This window comes from Pelobates fuscus, chromosome 10 (genome assembly GCF_036172605.1).
Source record: "Pelobates fuscus isolate aPelFus1 chromosome 10, aPelFus1.pri, whole genome shotgun sequence".
NCBI classification, from domain to species: Eukaryota; Metazoa; Chordata; class Amphibia; order Anura; family Pelobatidae; genus Pelobates; species Pelobates fuscus.
Window position 1 is genome coordinate 82,968,533 of NC_086326.1, and position 16,514 is coordinate 82,985,046.

At 42.8% G+C, this 16,514-nt stretch overlaps 1 protein-coding gene across 2 annotated transcripts in view; it reads left to right on the forward strand.

Moving 5' to 3' along the window:
• Positions 1 to 1,533: 1,533 nt before the first annotated feature.
• SEC31B (SEC31 homolog B, COPII coat complex component) overlaps positions 1,534 to 16,514 on the forward strand; it is a 101,310-nt gene continuing 86,329 nt past the window's right edge. For both annotated transcript variants that reach the window (XM_063434205.1, XM_063434206.1), the window contains exon 1: positions 1,534 to 1,663. The gene's annotated coding sequence lies outside the window, so the exon portion shown is untranslated. The remainder of the gene's footprint in view (positions 1,664 to 16,514) is intronic.

Consider the following 16,514-nt stretch of genomic DNA (forward strand, 5'->3'; position numbering starts at 1 on the left):
GTGTGTGTCTGTTAGTGAGTGAGTGTGTGTGTGTGTGTGTGTGAGTGTGTGTGTCTGTTAGTGTGTGTGTCTGTTAGTGAGTGTGAGTGTGTGAGTGTGTGAGTGTGTGTGTGTGTCTGTTAGTGAGTGTGTGTGTGTCTGTTAGTGAGTGTGAGTGTGTGTGTGTCTGTTAGTGAGTGTGTGTGTCTGTTAGTGAGTGTGAGTGTGTGTTTATGTTAGTGTGTTTATGTTAGTGTGTTTATGTTAGTGTGTGTGTCTGTGTGTGTGTTTGCCTGTGAGTGTGTGTTTGCCTGTGAGTGTGTGTGTATGTTAGTGAGTGTGTGTGTCTGCTAGTTTGTGTCTGCTAGTGAGTGAGTGTGTGTCTGTTAGTGAGTGTGTTTGTCTGTTACTGAGTGTGAGTGTGTCTGTTAGTGTGTGTGTGTTTCTGTTAGCGAGTGTGTGTTTCTGTTAGCTAGTGTATGCGTATCTGTCAGTGAATGTGTGTGTGTGTATTTAGAATGCGGGGCGGGGTAAAGGTTGGGTGGGGGTGGCGCGGGGGGGGGGGGGGGGCGCCTGAGTTTTGTCCTGCCTAGGGCAGCACAAAACCAGGATACACCACTGACCTTAACCCCAGTGAGAATCTTTGGGATGTGCTGAAGAAGGCTTTGCGCAGTGGTCCGACTCTCTCATCATCAATACAAGATCTTGGTGAAAAATGAATGCAACACTGGATGGAAATAAATCTTGTGACATTGCAGAAGCTTATCAAAACAATGCCACAGCGAATGCGTGCCGTAATCAAAGTTAAAGGCTGTCCAACAAAATATTAGAGTGTGTGACTTTTTTTTTAGGTGGCAACTTTTTTTTTTTTTGGCCAGGCAGTATATATATATATAAATTTCTTTCATTGATTTGTGCCTTAATCGCAGAAGTATTGGGAACAACTGATTTATACGCACGTCAGCCCAACTCTGGTAACCAAAGCACATATTTATTATTTTAATATTTTATTGAATGATCAAATATATACAGATCACAAAAAAAAAAAGAACAACTTATGAATAAACAATGAAATGGTAGTCAGTGCAGTAAAATGTATGTATTTTGTAAGGGGTCTTAACCTAATTATTTTTTTTTTTGACACCTCCTATATCTGGGTGCCTATAAGAGAAAAACAAATTGATTTATTATAACCTTGAAATAGATTTGCTGTGTTAACCAAAGCACATATTTATCAGCCACTTAGTTTTCTGGAATCAGATATAATAATATTTTCAGAAATGTACATCCAGCATTTTAGCACTGAAACTGCCTCAGGCTTTCCACTTATGTTCTCCTTTTATCTATTTCATGAAGAGACATGGAGCCCCCCTATGTGTCTGCTGCTATTTTAGAAGTGATCATGTCAGCAGGCCATAAGAAGGCTCCCAGGCAGTGACACTTCCAATATCCCTCCAGTGACTAATAATTGGATATATCTGCACCCAGTCCCTCCTGCTGCTCCTACACTGCGAACCAGCAGATGGCAGCAGTCCCCCTTCCCATGGCCTTGACCTGTCATTCCCAGCAGGCAGCACAGCCTGGGCAGCGGCTGGGAGTTCTCCGCTGCAGCGCGTTTTCATTGTTACGTCCCGCCCCGGCCGCCGTACACAGACCGTCCCAGAGCAGCAGGTCACTGAGCTTGGTAAATATAGAGCACCGGGGGGGCACACAGCATGGAGGGGGGCTGTGTGGGTATCACAGGGTGGGTCACAGTCACCTGGCAGGCAGAGGAGTTCGGGCACCGACACATGACGTAGTTAGCGGGCCTGGTGGGGCCAGCTCAGGGCTGGCTGGGGTGAGGAGCAGGGAATTCAGTGACTGCCATGGGATTTCATGGGATTTCATGGGATTGGGTTTTATTCTCAGTATAATGATGGTGAGAGACAGCTCCAACCGAGTGGGGCTCAGCAACACATGGGGAGGGGAGGGGGCTTTATATAAACATAGCTCACAAGTGTCCCTATGCAGGAGGGACCGTCCCTATTTGGGGCTCAACTCCCTCTGTCCCTCTTTTTTAGGAGCTCACTATTGTTGATGTGTCTGAGTGTTATACAGAGCCACTTAGCAATAATACTCCTATTAATGTGTCTTTAGGCTACAATAATACTCTCAGTAATGTGTCTTTAGGCTACAATAATACTCCCAGCAATGTGCCTTTAGTCTTCAGTAATGTGTCTAGGCTACAATAGTACTTACAGTACTGGGTCTTCAAACTGCAATAATACTCAGTAATGTGCCTTTAGTCTTCAGTAATACTCCCAGTAATGTGTTTAGGCTACAATAATACTCCCAGTAATGTGTTTAGGCTACAATAATACTCCCAGTAATGTGTTTAGGCTACAATAATACTCCCAATAATGTGTTTAGGCTACAATAATACTCCCAGTAGTGTGCCTTTAGTCTTCAGTAACGTGTCTAGACTACAATAGTACTTACAGTACTGGGTCTTCAAACTGCAATAATACTCTCAGTAATGTGCCTTTAGTCTTCAATAATACTCTCAGTAATGTGTCTTTAGGCTACAATAATACTCCCAGTAATGTGCCTTTAGTCTTCAGTATTGTGTCTAGGCTACAATAGTACTTACAGTACTTTGTCTTCAAACGGCAATAATACTCACAGTAATGTGCCTTTAGTCTAAAGTAATACTCACAGTAATGTGTCTAGACTACAATAATCATATTAATGTGTCTTTAGGCTACAATAATACTCCCAGTAATGTGCATTTAGACTACAATAATATTCCCAGTAATGTGCCTTTAGTCTTCAGTAACGTGTCTAGACTACAATAGTATTTACAGTACTGGGTCTTCAAACTGCAATAATACTCTCAGTAATGTGCCTTTAGTCTTCAGTAATACTCCCAGTAATGTGTCTAGACTACAATAGTATTTACAGTGCTGTGTCTTTAAACTGCAATATGTCTTTAGACTACAGTAATGTGTCTAGACTACAATGATACTCACAGTAATGGGTCTTTAAACAACAATAATTGTATGTAGAAATCAGTCTGTGTAAATAAGATACATTTTTGTTCATTATAACATTTTAGTTGCATAAAATATTAATTTACCTAAAATTTCTCAGAACGCCCTGCTCATGGCAACACAGCCACCCACATCCTTAGACAAGGAAGGACACTTTAATGTTATTTGAAATGTTTTGAGGTATACACGTGGAAGGGGGGCCTTGAAAGATTGGGTTTATGGGCCAACACCCTATAGGACCTCCATAGTCATACAAACACCCCTGGACAACCTTGCTTATAATCCGCATCCAGCCTAAGGGGTGCTTAAATCATGTTGGTTTCCTGTATAGTTAGTACTAGTTCATGTTGTTGAGTGATACATGTACAGTGCTGCTCTACAGGAGTTTATCAGTTGTGCGAAATCAGCGTAAACCTATTCAAGACAGGCCTTCTGGTTTCTTGTTTGGAATTTATTTGATTTGCCCTCCTACAGTCACTGTATTATAGGTGTGGCTGGGCAGCAGTTGTCATTCATTACCCAGCAGCATGACAAGTTCTCAGTTATTGGTGCTCAGCAATGTATGGTAGATTTGGCAACCCTAAGCTTGCCTCTTGTTTGGCTGAGCAACTTGTAGAAACATGCGACAGTTGGCGTGACCAAGGTTCACTCTTATTGCTGTGGAAGTGGGCAATATAATTATTCTGGATGAAAGGTAAATAGGAGATAGCATGGGTGTTGAACGAGTGTGATCAAGAGATGTATTCACTTGTCATTTTTTTTAAAGTAATTTTAAAATCCTAGATGTCTTAGTCAGCCTGTCATTGGTGGTAGTTACATTCTCTACTGCTACTGTGCCTAATTCAGTCCTCCTTGTTACTGACATATATATATATATATATATAATAAATGAAATGGTGACAGATGTATGAAAAACAGGATATGTTTCACTAAATGTTATTCAATGAATAAACAGTAAAAAGTGAACAGTAAGAGGGGCACAAAATCTGCTCCAAATCAATAGTATAACAGTAAAATAAAACCGGTGCTCAACAGGTGACAATATGAAAGGTAATGATAAGACACAATGCCAGAGAGCACTTTGCAGGACTGCACGCTGCTGTCTCCAAGATAAGCCTTGCCTGTTGCCATCGCTTTGGTCTGGCCTGATCTGGAGATGGATCCGTGACCCTCAGTTTAACCTTATACGGTGGACTATGAGGTAGGGTATTAGTTCGGTCGCCCGGAGCTGCAAGTCTCTGTCAAGCAGTCCACTTTGCCCAAATGGACTTGAAGTGTTAAATTTGGACATTATGTCAGAATTCTCTCTGCAGAAATCAGAGGAGCATGTGGCATCCACCATGTTATATGTCAGACTGTAGCCTTTTCTGGTTTTCAGCTGTAGTGCCGCGCAGTATAGTGGGGGAGCCTCCAAGGTGTAGACTGGGATTACCCCTACCGGTCCAAATGGGAGGAAACTGGGCAGCAGCTCAGATCAGTAGCAGAGATTGTCCACTTCTCTACTTCTCTGGATGCACTAGGCCGCAAAGCAAACCAGCAGCTCTCTAACGACGTGACCGCAGAAAGGAAGCAAAACCCTGTGATGCCGCCACAGACATACCGTGAGCCCTTAAAGATAGCTGGGATTGTTGATGGGGATATAATAAGGAAGCGGCTGTCAAGCATGCCAATCTGACCTCCCGAATGAGCTTGTTTTAATAGTTTTGGAAAAGCTTTTCAAATGATCACACTCTGTTAAAAAAAAAAAAAAAAAAAAAAACATTTAAAATGATTTATCTATAAAATTTAGATAGAAGGGCTCCATAGACTTTAAAGGACGCTATAATAAATTCCTAACACTATAGTGATTCCATCCCCCCACTCTCTTGCAGAGGTTTAAAAGGTAAAATGTACTTGCCTTATGTCGGGGCGCTGCTCTCTGTGCTTCCACCCTGTCTCCCAGACTGATGGTCTAAGCCATGAGAAACATTGGGAGGCTAGTGCTCATATGTAGCAAAATGCTTTACTGCACCAATCAAATGCTCTCTATGAGAGGCTTTTACTTGTTTTTAGCTGTGTTTTAAGAATCATTTGAGTGGATGAAAAGTGTAAGAAGAGTCAGCAAGCAAGAGGGAGGACTAGCTGCAAGGACTGTGACGTGCTTCTCAAACAAGCTAAGAAACTGGGTATTTACAACAAATTTTTAATGCTAAAAGTGGGATGACAGGCATAAAACGATAAAGTGTAAGAAGGCATAAAAGTATTTAAAAAAAAAAAAAAGTAATTCTGCCCATTATTTTTCCTTTAAATCAAGCCCTATTTAGGCAAATAAAGCTCAAGGTTGTTTTACTGATAAGCGTGCTATATGTTGTGTGAGTATATTCTAAGCACCAACAGCAGTACAGTGAAGTTATTTACTTCTAACCGTGGGATGTTGCCCGGGGACACCTTGCACCATAACCACTTCCCCGCCTCTAAGGAAAATCAGTTTCAGAGTGATGAAGTTTGAGAATTTGCCATAGAAACTAATTGAGTGTTTGGTACTTGTTAACATGAAGTTGTCACTAATAAGCATGTTACATACTCTGCAGTCTTAAACAATGGTGGCTTGCCCAGTTAGTTAAACTCTGGGGTCAGGAGGCTGGGTATACACTCCTCCTCAACTTGGTCCTTCACGCTGCTATTTTCTCTTGTATTTTCACTCCTGCTTGGTAATTCAGAAAAGGTGTCTAAAGAAGATTACACAAAAAGGCTAATGGGACCAGGTTCTCCACAGGCTCTTTTGTCACACGTTCATTTAAGGGCACAAATGCATCAACACCCAGACATCCATCATTACAGTAACTGGCAAAGAAGAGGCAGCATGATGTGACAGTTTTTATTATTATTTTTTTTTAATTCCTGCCTTGCCTTGTTGAATGCTGTGCAAATGTTTCCTTTGTATTAACTCTGGAACTTGTAGGAACTATTTAAGGGCGCGGATTGGTGGATTTTATTATGCTCCCCACTTACAAAGCGGCTTGAGAAAAACATTTATGCATTTCTCAAGCCATTTTTTTTTTTTTTTTTTTTTTGTCCCCCAGTTAATTCTTAAATAAGTTTCTCAAGTTGTGTGGATGATTCAATGCACTCAAACAAATATGTTATACTTATTATGGTGCTTGGAGTATTCCTTTTAAATATTCGAAAACCCATAACATTACTTTATTGTAACTTTTTGGTACTTTGGTACTTGCAAATGTAATACACACTATGCACTTGAAGGATGTGAATTCTGATACTTGGAGTGATATATATGGGAAATGTATGAAACAAGACAAATGCGGCATAACATTTGATTAATAAACTACCGTATTTCATTATTTTTAGTGTCCATAACAAATTTTAAATGGGACAAGAATAAACATACCATAATGTTGCAGTTGGCATTGTACGACATAAGAGCCTGTTTTTACTTGTTTCAAGACACACTTTTCAACGGTTTCGAACTATAGTATGTCTTGTTCTGTCTTTTATCTGCTGGTTTAAAGTTCACAAAGCTACAGATTGTTTGAGAACTAAGTTCTTGCTTTGATGGGACAGCCTCTTTCCTTTTTTTTTTTGTGAATATCTGTTTATTTTGACACGAGGTGGCATAACTTTTGACAAATTTGCTGAATGTGGAGTACAGTATGACAGAAAGGGAATTTAGGATTGAAACATGGCAAACAGAATGCTGGTTTAGTTTTTTGTCTGTCTGCAGGTTGCATGGGTCTTTGGTTTCTGGACTCCTTTCCTTGGCCCACTGATATCGAGATATATATATATAAAAAAAATACCGGCACTCTAGGTTTTCTTAATCCAATTTATTGTATGAATCCAAAATTGTCAAAGTTTCAGCTCCCGGTCGGAGCTTCCTAGTATAGTGCCGCACCTATCTTCAGCATCCACAGAGAGGCGCTGCATGGAGGCGCTGAGTGTTCGGCATCTCTGAGACATGTGGATTGGTGCAGCATTTTGCTATGCATGCACAATAGCCTCCAAATGCTTTCCTATGGAGGTGGGGCCAGACTGGCACGGTGTGGGGGAAAAAAAGGTCACCTACACAGACACACACTCACTCACTGACAGACATGCAGACTTATTATCTGACATACTTACAAATCATGAGTATTTGGAGGGGAGCGGATCCTTTCCCTGGGGTTTAGTATGACTGTTGTCATCTTTTTGCTTTTCTTGCTCTGCTACATCGCACACGGTTTAGTGATGTCGGGGCTGTAGTGACCTTATATCCCGACTCCTGGCATCACAGTGGCGAGGGAGCAGAGCAAGAAAAGGAGGAAAATTATAGCTCTCTCGCCACCGGCCTCCACTGCTTACAGCCACCCACCAGGCGACTTGTCGATCCCTGATATAGGGTGTGTGTAAGCTGCCTGTTTTTTAAAATCTGTAAAGCAGTTTTCTTTTTTAAAAATGTAATAAATGTCTTCTAACACTTCCTTTGAGCATGTCAGGATCGGGACAGGGATCCAACACGCAGAGTACAAACAGTAGCCAGATACGTATACCGGACCTTAGAATGGCCGGACTAACGTAAGTAGTACCGTATAGAATGGTCAAAGACAAGCCGAGGTCGAGGGTAACAGAAGACAGGTAAGCGAGAGACAAGCCGAATCAAGGGTAACAGAGATAAGCAGAGTAAGGTAAACAAGCCGGGTCAAAACCAAAAGGGATAATAGAATACACAAGCACTGAGTGACTAGAACAAGCTAGAACCACGACAGGGCAATGAGCTAATGAAGGAAGCTCTGTTAAATACCCTGTTCAGAGCAGTAACCACACCTCCGAGACGTCCTGATTGGTCCTGCAGCAATTGACTGACAGGTCGATCCGGGGGAGTGTCCTGATGATGACTTCCTGCCTAGATGGTGTAAAAGGCAGTCACTCCCTCGCGGCCGGCCTTGCATGACCGGATAGACTGCGGGGAAGGGAGTCATCAGACCGTCTGAATGGTGGAACAGCTAAGTCTCTACCTCTTTTGGAGGTAGAGACCACAGGTACCCTGACAGAGCACACATTAAAGTGAACATGTCAAGACAAATATAGGTTTGCAGTTTTCTAACCATCTGGCTTGATTCATGCTATACAGTTAAGTGTTTATCACTTAATACTATTAAATTTCATATTTTAATTCATTTCAATGTCCCTGTCTACTGCTGAGATCATCAATCAATGTTTTCCGTGGGTGTTAAACTTGCTTCTCCTGCATGCCCTGTCTGTTTGTGTGTTTTAAGGGTTGTTTACAGATTCTTAGGATCTCCCTATGTCTATAGTGCAATATTAAAGTGTATTCTTGGTTTCTGTGACTCAGGTGTCAAGCTTTTTTTTTTTTTTTTTCTTTTTTCTTTGTTAACCTAGATATTGGGAAGATATGGCTTCCTCGGATCACAGGGTGTCTTCATTTTACCAAGTTGTATTTTTGATAAGGTGGATGGATGGGTACATGTGCGTTGTTTACCTAGAACGAGATGGCAGCAGGATACACCATGAAAATAGTTCCCAACCTTTTTTCACTTGTTTACCCCTTGGCAGCTCATCTCATAAATTATACCCCTCATATTAGCAAAATGTTTGTAATTAAAGGATCACTATAGTGCCAGGAAAACAAACTTGTTTTCCTGACACTATATATTCTGTGGGTCCTCCTCCATTGGTGCTGAAGGGGTTAAACCCCCTTCAGCTACTTACTTTAATCCAGCGCAGGGCTCCCTCGGTGTTGGTGGCCTCTCCTCCCCCGCCATCATCCGCTGCAAGAGCCGCGGGCGCATTCAAACAGTCCATAGGAAAGCATTTCTCAATGCTTTTCTATGGATGTTCTGCATGCTGAATGCGATTTTCACATCTAGCGTCGCAGAAGCGCCTCTAGCGGCTGTCAGGAAGACAGCCACTAGAGGCTGGATTAACTCTGCAATATAAACATAGCAGTTACTCTGAAACTGCAATGTTTTCATCTGAACGGTTAAAACCTGGGGGACCTGGCACCCAGACCACTTTATTGAGCTGTAGTGGTCTGGGTGACTATTGTGTCCCTTTAATATAGTTGCTTTATTTCAAACTTATAAATTTTTCTCTGTCGCATCTCCCATTTTTCTCTATTCCAGGCTCTCCCTGCTCCTACTCTGCACCAAGCTCCCTCTGCTTCTCCAGGCTCCCACTGCTTCTCCTTTACTCTAGGCATATTAGTATATATCAGGGTGAGTCAACCGTTTAGTAGTACTGTGCCAAAACAAGATCTTGCAGTCCCTTTTTAAATTAAAGTTCGTATTTTGCCGTTTTGTGCTTCTGTTATTTATGGGTGCTCCAATTGCTTTGTAACATTGTATTTGTGTGCACGTGGGTTGTATATTGTATATGTTCATGAATAGTTTGTGGAATTGTGTAAGATACCTATGAATGTGGGCTGCTTATGGTGGTAACTTGTGGAATTGTGTGTTTGGATGATATATCACATTGAGACAGCTAGAACAGCAAGAAGGAACATCCACAAGTTTTATCCAGCCAGGGTACCTCTGCAGAAGAACTCGCCTATCCCGGATCCCAGGCGCATTACTGACACCGCCGCGAGAGCAGTGCTGTTCCCCCGAAGTGAGGCTCGAGGTGAAACGCACTGTGGAACGCACGCCGTCCTCACCGGCAACTAGGATCTGGGCAAGAGGATCACACACAGCATCCGGATCCATCCATACTTTTTAATAAGGTGGTCTTGCATTTTTTACCCATATTAGACTGGCACTAATATTGTGGATATTTTTTGAATATTTGTTTTTTAATTATATATTTTTTTATACCTACAGTTGTTTTTAGCGATATATATTTATATTGCCTAATATAAACTAGTTTTATTGTACTAAGCCTATTCACTCTAAGAAACCCTTTGTTTGAATAGAAGATAGTGGATACTTTGTGAACACATTTTTAACCATTTGGTTACTGTTTCCTCTAAATAGATACCTATTCCTATTTTTTCTGTAACTGAGTATTAAGGTAAAATTTTATCTCATTTTCTTTTTATACCTTCTCTACTCACTTGGGTCCATATAACTGGGTCTAATCATACAATTAAATCAGACGATTAAGGGTTAATCCATACTAAGCAGATCAAAGGACGTCACGTAACCTGCACTTTAGATTATTATTTTTTCATTCTTTAGTCCAATTTGACTAATTTTCCATTCATTCTCATTTATTTTATTCACACTACTAAGTAAGCTCCTGGAGAAACGGTTACTATCTTGTATAGTAGCCATCATCTGTCTATATTTTCTTCTAGGTTTTTTGGTGAATCCCTATACCTTTCCAGTTTCAGAGCTTTTGTCTAACAGGCTGACTCCCTCTTTTCTGTTTTCTATTACAGTTAGCAGTTGTGTTTCATATCACATTGCGTGTTTGGTGTGTATGTGTGGGTCTGCTTGTGGTATTGCATTAGAGAGACTGCTTTTGGGGTTGTATGCGTGTATGTGGATTATCCTTCACCACCTTCAATCACCACTCGGGTTGCACTGAGCCTGTTTGGCTCTGGCAGCCTTGAGTGCCATGCAAAGGCACCTCAAGTTCCATGCATGGCACACGTGCTATAGGTTGCTGATACAAATACAGACATACAGACACAAACACACATATCGGTCCAGATAAACACACTGACACATGCAGATACAGACACACAAAAACACACATACAGACACAGATAAAAAATACTGACACACATGCAAATACACAGACACCCAGAAACAAACACTGACACATATAGATACACTGTGGGCCCCGACTGCACAGTCCATGCCACCGGACCACAAGGGAATGCCATATCCCCCCTCCCTGGCCAAGTAAGAAGCAGGGAGGGAAGACTAAAACATTTTTTTTAAAAATAAAAATGCCCCACCCCCTCCTTATTTTACACACATTACATACCTACACAAACACACACACAGTCTGCATTCATTATATACACACACTACACAAACACACTGTATTCACTATACACACACTACATGAACACATACCGTATATACTCGAGTATAAGTCGAGTTTTTCACCAAATTTTTTGTGCGGAAAAACCCCAACTTGTCTTATAATCGAGTCAATGTCTGTATTATGGCAACTTACATTGCTATAATACAGACAAGGGGCTGTTGGGGGCTGGCAGAGAGCGTTTACTTACCTCTCCTGCAGCTCCTGTCAGCTCCCTTCTCCTCCGCGCCGGTCCGGTCAGCTCCCCTGTCAGCTCCCACTGCAAGTCTCGCGAGAGCCGCGAGACTTACACGCGAGACTTACACGCGAGACGTAAGTAAGAGCTTCCTGCGAGCCCCCCTCCACTGAACTGCCAATGCCACTGGACCACCAGGGAGTGAGAGCCCGCCTTCCTGCCATTTATCAAGCAGGGAGGGGGGACAAAAAATAAATAAATGATAAAATAATAAAATAAAAAATAATAAAATAAAAATATAACAAAAAAAATTATAAAAATGCCCACCCCCCACCAAGGCTCTGCAACACATACACAAACACACACTGCACTCATACATACACACTGCACTCATACATACACACTGCACTCATACATACACACTGCACTCATACATACACACTGCACTCATACATACACACTGCACTCATACACACACACACACACACTGCACTCGTACACACACACACACTGCACTCGTACACACACACACACTGCACTCGTACACACACACACACTGCACTCGTACACACACACACACTGCACTCGTACACACACACACACTGCACTCATACACACACACACACACACTGCACTCATACACACACACTGTAAATAAATATTCAATTAATATAATTTTTTTAGGATCTAATTTTATTTAGAAATTTACCAGTAGCTGCTGCATTTCCCACCCTAGTCTTATACTCGAGTCAATAAGTTTTCCCAGTTTTTTGGGGTAAAATTAGGGGCCTCGGCTTATATTCGGGTCGGCTTATACTCGAGTATATACGGTACACAAACACTCACTGCATTCACTATACATACTCTGCATTCATTATATATACACTGCATCCACTATACTATTGGTAGTCAACCTTTTTCTACCTACCGCCTACTAATGCATCTTTCTTGATGGAGAAATTTCCTTACCGCCCACCAGTTTTCACGCAAGTGCGGAATATTTTTTAGAAAGGAGGGTGTTTTACAAAAAATAAATGTACGTACATTTATCTTTTTATTTCTACTAAATGCATGTTTATAATGTTTTTAACTTTATAAAGTTTAATGAGAAAACAATAAAGTAAATTGAAATTACCTTTACTAGTGATTAATGAGATCCTTGAGGTTGATGCTGCGAGACTAAATATTTGATATCTGGTTCGATTTTCATAAGGAACAAACAAAGGTCTCCTCTTTCGGTGATATTCAGACGACTTCTCTGTTTGCGCATAATATGATTTCTCTCATCTGTGCCTCAGCTCCCCTCCTCTCCCTCCTCAATTCCCCTCCCCACCTTTTTTTTTTTTTTTTTCTTTTTTCCATTTTTTAACCTTACTTATAGCAATGCCCAGTAGGAAGGCTGAGCTAGGTAGCCCACTTACTATTACTTACTATGGCACACATACAGAAACACATACATACAAACAGACAGGCACATGCATACAGACACACACACAGACATGCACACTTACACACACATAAGACATACATACAAAGACACACAGACAGACACACACAACATACATACAAAGACACACACACGACATGCATACAAACACACAAAAAATATTTTAGTTACCCTCCTGTTTCCTACCTTTTAGGTGCAGGAGGGTGACTTTCCCTGGGGTCCAGTGGTGGCTCAGGTGGATGGGAGTCAGAGTTTCCACTCTGATTCTGTCTGCTTCCTCCCGCGCGGTCTGTGTGTTAGCTGGGAGGAGTGACATGCAGTCACTTCCTCCCAGCTTGTGATGTAATAACAGGGGGCCCGGTCGCGCTGTTAAAGCGCCCAGCGCTGACCGGGTCCCCAAACAATCCACATCCATCGGGTGGCTCTGACTGCATGGGCCACCCGATGGACCCCTTGGGCGGCAGCCCCGGCGGTTTGCTGCACGGGCCGGTGCCGCAAATGGTGATGGCGGTACCGGGTTGCAGGGGTACCGCCGGCTCGCACCCGCCCTCCCGCCCACCCAATCTCTGAAATTGAGGAAACCTCTACCACCCACTTCACACACATAAAACATTCTGGCTGGCATGTATATTTTGTACATTAATAAAAAATAAATAAATAATAAACATGTTTAGTTAACAGTAGATTTGTGTAGAAATAGTTTATTTTTTCAAAATGGTAAATGTACAGAATATCGGTAAGTTATCGGCTATCGGCCTGAAAGTTCACAGATTATCGGTATGGGCTCTAAAAAGTCAATATCAGTCGATCCCTAATCTGAAATGCCTCTACACACTGCCCCACTTTTGAGCCTTAGCTGCAAGTTAGAGCAGCTCCATGGTTCATGTCATGTCAGATCCTCCAGCGCTGCCGTCTGTGAGGGAGCTTTGCAGGCTCTCATTTAATAAAGGCCCTTCTTTGATGCTGCTGGTAAATTGAGTCTTGTTCAGGAAGATACAGCTCTCTCCCCAGTGAGATCCATGCAGGCCCCTGAGCTGGACTGAGACCCTTACCAGGGTACTACCTACTCCATCCAGAAGGCAGTACTGGGCACAGTCTTCCTGGATAACAACTAACTGGCTTTTGGAAACAAATGTACACTTTCTTTTCTTTTTCTTTTTCTTCTTCTTCAAAGGACCTCCAGTTCAGTGCGGTGTTCAAACTGCAATTCTTATCGTACACCAGAGTGCAGGTTTTATCTCTGAATCACCACCGCTAGTGTCATAATGGACTAATCTGTGATCTAGCAATTTGTACTGTGAAAGCACATTTGTATTTGATGCAAATCCAAAGATAGATTGAGGGTTTACTTAAAGTGACACTCCATGCATCATTAATTACACCAGTTTATTGTAGTGGATATGGTACAAGGAAGCTTTGGGTGCTGTAAATCAGCAAATTCCCTATGACCCTTTTCCTCTGATGTTATAATGAGGAATTTAATTTCTTCATTATCTGTACAAGATTTCTCCAAAAGGGATTGATTTCCATTTGCCAACATAGAAATTAATTGGCATAAGCATGTAATGTGCGCTCACTTTATGCAAATTTGGTACAGAAAATGAGGAAGCTAAATTTATTTTGCAATCTGAGCCACAGAATGGTGGACTTTTTTTTTTTTTGTCAATCTTTCTTTTATTGAGGCATGCGTTAAAAGGGGTACAGAATAAAGAGGAGGGGATGTAATTTTTTTTATACAGGTTGGGAGCATGCTAACACAGTGAAACATCCCTATGAGTGACAGCCTCATTTTGTAGTAATCATGCGTACCATAACATTAATAACACGTTTAGCTTAATCTAAAAGTAGTTAGATATAAGTGATGTCCAATGGCTTTTGAGTCTGAGTGACTCCTAAACGAGAGCGCCATCCATGTACCTAAGTACCTCGCAAAATGCTGGGTAGGACTGCAAAGCAGGGGAGGACTGCAAAGCAGGGGAGATGGCACCATCGTTCTGGTGGGTTCACAGGGTTGCAGTGCGGTATGAGTAGGCAACGGCCGTCCTCCAGCCCCAGGTCATCTTGAAGTCCTGCACCCGTGATCCACCGACTCGGTTACTCGGAGAGGCCGTGTCGTCACTTCGTTGGGCGCCCTTGGGGGCTTGGGTGTTTTGTCGCCGCCAGCGGCGGGCAAGCCTCCAGCGGTGTGGTCGGTGTCTTGGAGTCTGTCTCCATGTGGACTTCGGCCTGGGAAGGCGTTGTGGACGGCCCACGGTAGTGGCGTCCAGAGTGTGTTGGTGTCGTTTGGCAGTCTGCCGCATCGTGCAAGTACCGCTTCTCCGCCTTCGTGGGTGAAGCTTTGGGCCAAGAGGTAGGTCTTTGTGCCCGGTTGGGTTCTTGCGGGCTGCGTTTGGTATCATGGCTTGAGTTTGGGAATTCGTCCCCATGTGAGATCGCAGTTTATCCCTCCCGCTCGCTGCTTTGTTGTGGCGCGTTTCACACGGCCGCCATGTTCGGGCCCTGTTAGGTACAGGTGTTTTGTTTATTTGTCGCTTGTGTGGGAGTCTGGTAGTTTGGTGGGTCAGGGCTGAGCGCATATGTACCTCCAGTTTGTGCCAAAAATCTTGAAAGATTCTCTCCACCCTGGCCGTGTATCCCAGCTTGTCTTCTATGTCGCCGGGCGTCCTCGTGGCGCTTGCCGTCTGAGGTTGGTCAGTGCAGGGTGCAATAGCCCTTGTGTCTGCACCTCCCTTCGCGGTTCGGTTAGGATGATCGCCTGTGTTTGTGCCGGAGCCAACACCATGCTGTTTGCTGTGGACCGGGATATCCCCCCCGGCCCTGTGGGGGGGGGGAACGGGACCTTGTGAGTACCTGCTGATATGCGAGACATGGGACAGGAGATCGGCCAAGTCTCCCGCCCGGAGCCCCCGCTAGGCCGCAACCGCTCCGCCTGGCTTTTGGCGGTCGGCATCTCTGCTTTCTGCACCAGGACATTCCAGCCGCCGTCCGTGTTAGGTAGGTCCCTGTTTGGGTCAAGCTGTGAGCGACAGGAGTCCCGGTAAGACGCTTGAGACAGTAGATTAGTAGGGAGCTCCTGCAAGTTGCGACCGTCCGCCATGCCGTTCAGGCCCCGCCCCCTCGAATGGTGGACTTTTTAATCATGTTGAAAGGTACACTACAGGTTGAAACTTTGCCTCTCCCTCCTTTTCTTTTTTTTTTTTCCTGTAAGATTATGGGTTTTAAAAAAAAAAAAAAAAAAAAAAAGCAAAAACGACCAAGTCAAATAAGTATAAGATAAAATTGATATCTACACTTGCTATGTCTGCAGTAAATTCCTAGTCTTAAAAAAACAAAAGAAATGTGCCTTAGAAATGAGAGATGCTTTAACAGTAGGGAGCTACTAATTGGCTTAGAGCGTCAGCTGATGCTCTAAGCCATCAGCAGCAACCCTGCCCGAGGGCATTCCGTGCTTCCTGAAACTGAGATTCAGAAGCCGGATGCCACCTAAGGGAACCTGCAGATCGACTCTGGAGACACACTTTGGAGTTAAACAGTTCGAGAATGGTTTAACTCCTTGAGGTAAGCGTGCGCCCAGGGGCCGCCTGGCACCATAACAACTTCATTTAGATTAAGTTGTTATGGTTACCAAAGTGTCCCTTTAAGCTAAAGTTGTGTTGATGCGTGTAGTATCCAAAAAATACATCTGTAATAGGATAGAAATTCAACTACATGCTAAACTGCTCAGTCCAGGCACAGCCAAAGCATACAGTGCAAATTTGGAAGGATAACGTAACCATTGATTTTTTTTATATATAGATTTTTTTTTTTTGCCCTTCCATATTCATAATAGTTGACAGGCAGCCATGATGGAGTTGCTCAGTTCCGAAATAAAAATGTGTAGATTTCTACATTTAATTAC